The sequence below is a fragment of the Nyctibius grandis genome, chromosome 30, assembly GCF_013368605.1.
Source record: "Nyctibius grandis isolate bNycGra1 chromosome 30, bNycGra1.pri, whole genome shotgun sequence".
Lineage (NCBI taxonomy): Eukaryota > Metazoa > Chordata > Aves > Nyctibiiformes > Nyctibiidae > Nyctibius > Nyctibius grandis.
In genome coordinates, this window is record NC_090687.1 from 729324 (window position 1) to 738321 (window position 8998).

The following is an 8998-nucleotide window of genomic DNA, read 5'->3' on the forward strand; positions in this document are numbered from 1 at the left end:
CCTGCACTCTGGGTATTCCTGGATGCTCTGACAATCCTACTGGGATTTCCTGGAAGCCAGAACAGCTTTCAGATGCTCCAGCTTCCTGTAGGAACTGGACATAAAAATGCAAGGTTTTAAGATAATACAGTTCAACACAGAACCACCCACCTCCCTCTCATCACAGCTACAACAGCACCTGCAAGATATCATCTCTCCTGCTGCCCCCGGAGACCACCTGGGGCTGGAGTCAGCTAAGCGCACCCCATCCACTTGGTTATTTGCTCTCCTGTTCGTAGGTCCAGAAGAGCCGAGAACATTTTGGCAAGTTCTAGTGGGCACCCTAAATCCAGTGCTCACGTAACATTCTGGCAGCCCCAATATCCCAACAGCAATCTTCCACTTAAGGATGTGCTCTATATGCATGTATACGTTTCAGAGAGCAGTTCCTAGATGAAGACCAACACGAAAATAAACTCATAACAAAATTTTGTGATAGAAATTTTAAAGTATTCAAGGAAGAAGCTACAGAAGACAAGCTTTGGGTTTAGAGAGCTCTTCACGTGAATACAAACTGCAATTTAACTGGGACCAGCTGGCAGAATAAGTGTAAGCTGGGAGGATCTGGGTGAGCATTACCAGTAACCAGAGGGTCTGTCTCTGCCTCATCCCCGGGTGTTGCCGTGTTTCGCAGAACCGAGTGTAGGAGCAGAGAGCACCGACCTGCGCACTCAGCCAAGAGGCGCCCGAAGCCCCTCAAACGCCTTCGAGTCTCCAGGCGCTGGAACAAACCAAACCCGAAGCCTCCCGAGGCCGCTCGCAGCGGGGAGGGGGGCGGAGCGCCACGGACACCGACAGCTCCCGGAGGTGCCACCGCGCACCTCGGACCCGCAAACAGCGGCTCGGGGCCGCAGCCCGCCCCGCCCCCGGCAGCTCCGCCGCAGCCGCACCGGCCCCGCACCGGCCCCGCACGGGCACGCCCGGCGACCCACAGCCCGGCACCGGGAGCGAGTCCCAGCGCGCCGCCCGCCAAGGGGGCCCGAGGAAGGCCGGGCTCGGGGCAGGGCCCCTCCCGGTCCTGCCCGGCCGCTCGCCGGGAAGGCGCCGCCGAGGTCCCGCCGCCCGGCACCGAATTCCACCCCCTCGGCCGGCGCCCGCCGCGCCGGGGCCGCCCTTACCGCCCTCAGCGCCGCGCCTGTCCGGCCGCCGCCGGCGGGGCCGCGGGAGCGAGCGCCGGCGCTGCGCGCATGCGCAAAGGGAGCGGCGGCGGCGGGACGGGCACGCGCATGCGCGCCGCCGGGCGGCGCGGGCACGTGCGCGGCGTCTGTGGTCTTGAGGCCGAGCGGGCGGCGGGGAGAGGGGCTGGGGGGCTGTGAGGGGTCGGTGAGGGGTGACGGGGGGCTGTGAGGGGTTGGTGAGGGGTGACGGGGGGGCTGTGAGGGATCGGTGGGGGGGCTGCGAGGGGTGATGGGGCCGTGAGGGGTGGCGGAGGGGCCATGAGGGGTGATGAGGGGTTTTGAGGCATCGTTGAGGGGCTATGGGGGGCTGTGAGTGGCCAGTGAGGGGCTGTGAGGGGCTGTGAGGGGTTGGTGAGGGGCTGTGAGGGGTGATGGGGGGTCTGTGAAGGGTTAGGGGGCTGTGAGGGGTTGGTGGGGGCTGTGACGGGTTGGTGAGGGGCTGTGAGGGGTTGGTGGGGGGCTGTGAGGGGTGATGGGGGGTCTGTGAAGGGTTGGTGGGGGGCTGTGAGGGGTGACAGGGGTGCTGTGAGGGGTTGGTGAGGGGCTGTGAGGGGTGATGGGCGGCTTTGAAGTGTTGGGGGGTGGTGTGAGGTGACAGTGAGGGGCCGGGGGGATGAGGGGCAATGATGAGGGGCTGTGGAGGGCGGTGGGGGATTGCGAGGGGTGACAGGGGTGGCGGTGAGGGGCGGTGCTGGTGCGGCAGGCAGGCAGGGTGCAGCAGTGGAGGGTAAGGAGGCCTCGGGCTTGGGGTTCTGCACTGGAGACTACACTGTTCACCAGCCTTGCAGGGGCTTCAGGTGAGAAGCTCAGTGCAAATACTGGGTACAATTGTTGCTTTAAGAACTCTATAAGATCTGAATAGTTTTGTGCTCAGTAACAACGTGACTGGTTTTTTGCTAAGCCGGGACAGAAACGGGTTCATTTTAAAGATGAAGGCCTTCCGTAGTGTTTATTTGACTTGGCAGCGGTGTTCTGTTTATGACTGGATAAATAACTGCCACATTAAAGATTATTAACTAGGAATGCTTAAGTGACCAGTAAAGTACTAATCTTTTATATGGCATTGTAAATGTACACAGCTTGGTAACGCAGGCTCTTGCCAGATAACAAATCCCTTACCTGGAAGGTTTACAATCCAAAAGAAACCACAAAGGACCACAAGTAAAGTACAAGACATGACAATGAAACATGAAACACAGAGAGGAGTTGAGGACATCGCAGCTGGATTTTCAACGGGGTCTTAAGAGGGTTTTTCATATGTATCTTAAAGCTACTGGGCAGTGATCAGAAGCAGGATAGACACAGCATCCATGGTGCCAGGGACAAACGGTTAGTAGGGTCCGGGGCATTGCTGTGACAGGCAGTGCTGGGTGCCTTGTCTCTGACGGTGGTTAGAGCTTCAGAGGGCAGGGCAGTCCTGCTGTTTCAAAGAATGGCTAAGCCCGTAACTGGTTGAAAGCACTAGGCAGACCTGTTCATACATGCTTCCTTCAGGGCTTCCTTGTAGCTGGCCAATACTGCTGTGGGGAGCAGTGAACTCGTGTCGAGGAAGCACATGACAGAGCGATTTCCAGAAGCTGTGCTGAGAACTCATTCTTTTATCCAACTGGAAGTTGGAAGTGTAAAGTATTATTTCACATTCACTTGTGTTTGGTTCTGTAGGGTTGTAGAGGGCACTTACACGCATGGAAAGGATTGTATTCCCTATGCCAAATGAAGTCGAGCTAGCAAGGAGAGCAGGTTTAGAAGAGGATGAAAGTAGATGGAGAGGTGTAGGAACAGAGATAAGCATGGGCAGTATTTGATAAGATTTTGTAGGAGGATGAAAAGCTTCCATCTGTCTTCAGTATTTATAGCATCCTTTCACTGTAGCCCATGGGGCCTATGTAGTCTGTATATTTGGGCTCATGGCGCCCCTCTGAGGTAAAGCAGTGCTGGTATTCCCATGTTTCTCCAGGGAAACTGCAGCAGAGAGAAGGTGTTCACATGGTGTGAACAAAGCTGGAGATTGACAGGCTTTAGAAAACCAAGACCGGGCACAGGAAGATGGATTGAAGTTCAGGAATTTCTCTGCTGAAAAATGAACCATGATTTGAACTGAACATACCCTTTAGCCAGCGAGTTGTTCTCAGGGTTCAGAAAGTGGAAGTAATTGAAGGCTCTCTCCAAACTTCTGATGCTCAGGGGCGTGTGCTATCAAGAGATATTTTAGGAGTATAATGGTGACACTGTTGTCACCAATGTCTCTGCATTGCCCAATGGTTTTACCATTCCGGTAACCCAGGTGCCATAGGGGATAGTGTTCAAGGAGGCAGGGCCCTGCACAGAGATAAGATCAGTGTGGGCAGATCTTTCAGAAGGGGGGCCTGTGTGACGGCGGGATAAAAGGACACAGCAGCCTGTGGACTAGTAGAGGTTGAAAAATGGCAGATGATGTGGACAGAGCTGGTGCTGTGTGCTGTTGTGAAAGCTTGGAGACTGCAAGGCTGTATGAGTAATCTTCATTAGGCCGTACTCAGGCTGTTGGGCTGCCTGTGACTAGGTGAGAGGGTGAAAACCATACTTGACTAGCTGGTTGATGGCTGATGGAAAACATGTTGGAATACATCTACTTTTCTTCCTGGAGAAAGGTGTTCATTGCTGGCAGCTTTACAGAAGCCAAGGAATGCTAAGGCTCTAAGTACTAAACCCTGCAGCGGCTCAAATAAAGAGCAAGACCTGGTGACCTCCTGGGCACTGACGGCAATGAGCTTGTAAGGACTTTCTAGGTATAAATGAAGGATATCCCTGAGTTTTGGAGAACTTTCACATGCCCTGAAACAAGTAGTTCCATAAGTGCAATGTTTGGTGAAGCCTGTTTTCCTGTGGGTTTGTGTCCTGAGGGCGGCTTCTCTCTCTGTTCACCAAAGACTGATAAGAGGTGAGCTCACACTGAACATTTCTTTGTGTGGGGATGCTATTCTACCTGAGCACTCATTTTCCTGAAGTGTATTGGAACAGAAGTTGCTCCAGTATATGCAGTTCTGTATCTCTCATTTTCTTATGAAACCAGGCTAAAGGTTTGGTCTTGGCACTGGATGTAATGGAGGCTTTTTGACAGGGATGATGGAGGGACTGGATTGGGAAAGGACATGAGTGCAAGAAAAGAAAAGAGAGTGAGGAATGGCTGAGTGGGTGGAATGGGCCACCACACGGGAAAGCTGTCCATATGGGTGTCCAGCAGCCCTGGAGATGAGGCTAGCACTGGTAGTGTGGGCAGGAGGGCGGCTGGAGCATCGGCAGAGAATGCCAGGATGTGCAGAAGGGACTTAGGCCAAACCCTGAGCTGGGCTAGTAGAAGTGTGGCTTTGCTGGTCCCATGGCAATGCTGTTTGTGCAGGGCTGCTCGCACGGAAGGCTGATAAGCCTGGCAAAGTGTGACCTCCTGTGGGTAAAACTGGGAATTACCATGGGATAATTAAGCAAATCCTTTCCATATCACGTGCCAGCATCTTAATGGGAGGTTCGCCCAGGGGTGTAGATCATCTTCTCTTCCACCTGCAGCAGCCAGACCCTCTCTGGATGAGCTGCTGATGTTCCTTCTGGCAAGGAGGGTGAGGCCAAAGTCAAAGGTGCCAAAACTGGGAGAGTGCTGGTGGATGTTTTAATGACACTAAAAGGGACACACTCTCGTGAAGGCAGCCACGCGTTTCTGCGTGACTCCAAGAAGTGCTCTGCAGACGCTACATTTCCCGTTCTTTTCCTGTTTCTTTGTCCCTTCTCTCTCCCCAGCTGTGGGACCTCCTGCCTTCTAGGTCACGTTGTACCATGAACACCATGGGAAGGGTTAGCTTTTGGTACTGGGTGATCCTCTTGGCATTGACAGGTGATTTGTTAGGATGGAATTAGCCTCCCTTCTGGATGCCTTTAATCCTGCTCCTCCACGAGGGGACCAGGACATAGCTGTGTGGTGATGCGTGTAGGATGCTCTTGGCATATTGCATCAGGCATTCCAACGTGTGATGATGGCCTGTTAGCATCCAGCTTTGGCTGCAGGTATTGTTGTTGCCTGAGATACCTGGTAGGGTCAGGTCCACAGAGATCCCTCTGGAGGTCGGGCACCTTTGGGGCACTCTTGCCAGCTCCGGACTAGCTGGAGGAAGAGAGTTCCTTACAGAGGGATCTTGCATGTGGCAGTTTCCCTCCACCAGTGGAGTGCCTACCTGATGACCTGTGGGGTCTCAGGGAGTGGCTTATTTTCCCAGGGCAATTCCTGAGAGGGTGGTTTTGAAGGAGTTTGGTTTATTCTCAAGTGCAAGTGTATTGTATAAGCTCCAGGGACTGTTGGTGAGTCACATGCTACAGACATGGATGGATAACTAAATGTTGTTTGATTTATGCTCTGCACTGTCTTTGATGTTGTCTTGGTCCCATCCTTCCCCCTGTACTCCTCAGCACCAGCCCAAACACAGCACTGCCTCTTCTCAGGGGGCTTACTGGCTTCCACCAGGCAAAGCAGGATCTGTTTTTTGGGGCACTGATGTCCCTCATAGCGTTGTGCCTCTGCTTGAGCAGCCGGCTCTGGATCTTGGGTGCATTTACCACATCGTGTGATGGAGTGGGAGCAGCGAGGGGCCTGCAGAGTTCACAGCAGAAGTGGCTGGACAAGCAAGTGCAGAACCAGGCTGCGATCCCATGGCTTTGCTTTCTGGAGACCTGAGAACACGCTGAACCCAGCTGGGTGAAGGATGAGAAGCGGTTGTGGTACCCAGAGGGCCTCTGGCTGGAGTGGGTTCCTTGCTGTCCCAGCCAAACGGCCAGGGCAGGTCCCTAGCTCAGCCTGTGAAGTGGGCTTTGCACCAAAATCCATGGCGCTGGGTGCTCTCAGACCTGTCTGTGTTCTCCCTCAGGGCAAAGCAGAGCCTGCAATTAGTGATTCCAAAAGGTGTGAAACAGAGCCAGAGCGAAAGCATGCTCGGTGGGTGCTGTGACCCACGCCTGGTCCTCGCAGCCCTCGCACCTGCGCCGGAGCGTGAATTGCCACTCTGTGCCGGTGCCCCGCACCCCCTCTGCACGCTCTGTTTGCGTTAGCGTGTGCTCTCGGGTTAAGCACCGTTCTCACTTCCAGCTGAACAAACACTTTCCATCGCGTGTAAAATCCAGCCTGGTGCTAATAGGCGTCTCCCCCCGCCTTCCTCCCTCCCCTCTGCCACCTTTTGTGCAGTTGGCAGGACAAAAAAGTGGCGCTATTACCTGACTTATTATCGGCACGGGACTGTAATTTATGGCATATGCTTGGTCAAGTGCCATGCTGAAAACATTTATGGCCCACTTAGAGTCCTGCGGGGTGGTGGGGAGGGCGACGGCTGCGGAGGGGAAGCCAGTTGTTCCACCCTTGCAAAATATTGTGCAGCCCGAAAGCTTCCTCTGCCTTCTGACAGCAGCACCATGGGCGGGCAGGCTCTGCGCCCCTGCCCCGTGGATGTCAGACCAGGCTGAGACACCAGGACAGACGTAAGGCCTTGTTGTCCTTAGGAAACACACAATTTTGTCTCCCTTTGGGCATTTATCGAATTCCCCATCTTTACAGCTTCTGGTCCTGTAGGGTCTCACCCCTCAGGGCAGGATCTCAGACCCTGCCGTCCTCGTGTTCCTCATACACGTGGCACCTCCGCCTTCCTCCCCAGGATCCAACGCCTTGTCCTTTTGTGTAAGAACAAATGCCAGCCTGCTCAAGCTGCCCCATGTGCAGCAGATCAAGCACAGGAGCCGTGAATAACTCCTAAAGAAAGTCATTACAGCAGGTCAGCTGCTCTCTAGCAACCAGGTTCATGCTCTGTCTGAAGCAAACCACCCTATAATTTAGTTCGCCACGTCTATAATTGGCCTGGAAGTGTGCTGTGGAGAGAAGGGGACAAATGCATCGTCACTGCTGTAGGTGGGCTGGATTTGAGTAGCAATCTAGGGGGCAAGGGAAAGTCATTCCCGGCAGCGGTGACTTTTCCAGTGATTGAAGAGAAACTTGTGAGAAATGGGACTTTATACCCCAGTCTTGTGATGTGTGGTATGGAAATTTGGCATGGAAAAGTGTTTTTGACACTGGGCTGTTTGCTGATAACTGAAAAGTTAATGTTGGCTGTTGAGCTTCTCTCAGGAAAATGTCATCGTTCATCTTTTAAAGGTATTTGGAGCCTGGCTGTCTGCCCTGTCCAGTTGTCCTGATTCAAAGGATGGGGAAGCAGAGCATTGTCCAGACCCTTTCACCAGTTCAGGAGCACACTTTCCCTGCAGCTGCTTAGTTAGAGAGAGCATTTGCTTGGCCTGCAGTGAGCCAGGCTCTCTGTAAGCCATGGGGAAGGATCATGGGGCAGTTTGTCCTCTTTCTTTGGGTTCGGCCTTTGCCAGCTGCTGGGTGAAAAGCAGGTCTTATGAGTCTTCTGCTTCAACAGTGCCCTACGTGCATCCATGTGCTGGTGGGAAAGGAGATGTTCTGGCTGTGGTTGTGTTGGTGCGTAAGCTGCAGGTTGCTGTCTGAAGGTTTGCAAGATAAAACCTTGGGAGTTGGGTGACACAAGGAGTCGTGTGATGCCCACAACGCCAAGCTAATGCCGCTTCCAGAGTCATGTCCCCTAGCTGCTGTTATTTCTGGCTGTCCTGTCCAAAGGGTCCCAAGGCTGAGGTTTTGGTCTGGGAGGATGCCTTGGGCTGGAGTTGCTTCACTCATGCTGTGGTTGGGCAGAATGTGTGTTTTGGATGGCATTCATCTCCCGAACAGTAGCTGTCTAGAAGTTTGCCATCTGGTGTGATTTTGTCCTTTGAGCTCCATCTGTGCTGTGCAGCGGGGAAGAGACTGAAGCTTCTCATGAGTGAATCAGCTCGTTTGTCTTAAGCACTATCGGATGGAGCAGGTCACTCTGGAGCTGCTTCTGTTTCTTCTCACTGGAGTTTAGATATTCAGATGCCAAACTGGGTGCTAAAACCAGAGGAGGTGAAAGCCACCCCTTGCACTTTTTGTGTGAGTGAGGGACAGTGGGAAGCTCATGTCATCTGTGGGTCAGAGCCACCTTTTGGCCTTGTTCTGTTGAACGAGTTCCAGACACGCCGTGCCCAGGTCAAATCTCCACCCGGATCCTATAAAGAGCCCCCCTTTCTCAGACGGTGTGAAGCGGATGGGTGGCAATGCTAGGGCTGGATCCCACTGATAACAGAGGAGAACCACAACCTTGAAATGCTTCAGTGCGTCCCACAGAGTGAAAGCAGTTTGGCTGAGAATAAAACCTCTGCTGAGCACAAGATTATTCAATGGGAAAAGCGGAGGGGAAACGGCAAAAAATACCTGTCTTAAGAGGGTTCACTGTATGTGCACCTGATAAAAATCATAACATGGGATCAGCTTTCTTCTCTGCTTGCTCGGCTTTTGGCATGCGTAACCAAGCTCTGGCAGGCAGGGCAAATTTCCTTCTCCCCGGGGTCGTTAAAAAAAGACCATTTCCCCATTTAGAGAGCGGGAGGGAGGTGGGGATGGAAAGGGGAGCTGAGCCAGGCAGTGGGCTAGCCCTGCCCACGCTGCTGTGCGAGCTAGCAGAGCCTTGGCTCTCCCACCCCCACCGCTCTCCACGGCGTTAGGCACGTGGGATTGAGGGGGGCTGGATGGGTATGAAAGCAAACACACATCTGGAAGTTCCTCCAGTTAATTGGGCAATTATTCATACCACTCTTGCTGGAAGCAGCCTGCTACTGCTGAGCCAAAACCAACAACAACAGACCGTGGGTGTACTCCATCGCTGCTCGGAGTGGGGAGG

At 53.7% G+C, this 8998-nt stretch overlaps 1 protein-coding gene across 5 annotated transcripts in view; it reads right to left on the reverse strand.

Moving 5' to 3' along the window:
- TBC1D24 (TBC1 domain family member 24) overlaps positions 1–1204 on the reverse strand; it is a 31193-nt gene extending 29989 nt beyond the window's left edge. For 4 of the 5 annotated variants that reach the window (XM_068420239.1, XM_068420243.1, XM_068420245.1 and 1 more), the window contains exon 1: positions 1158–1204. The gene's annotated coding sequence lies outside the window, so the exon portion shown is untranslated. Of the gene's footprint in view, positions 1–618; positions 716–1157 lie in introns of those variants that run through there. The other variant, XM_068420242.1, reaches the window with a different exon arrangement.
- Positions 1205–8998: the final 7794 nt, after the last annotated feature.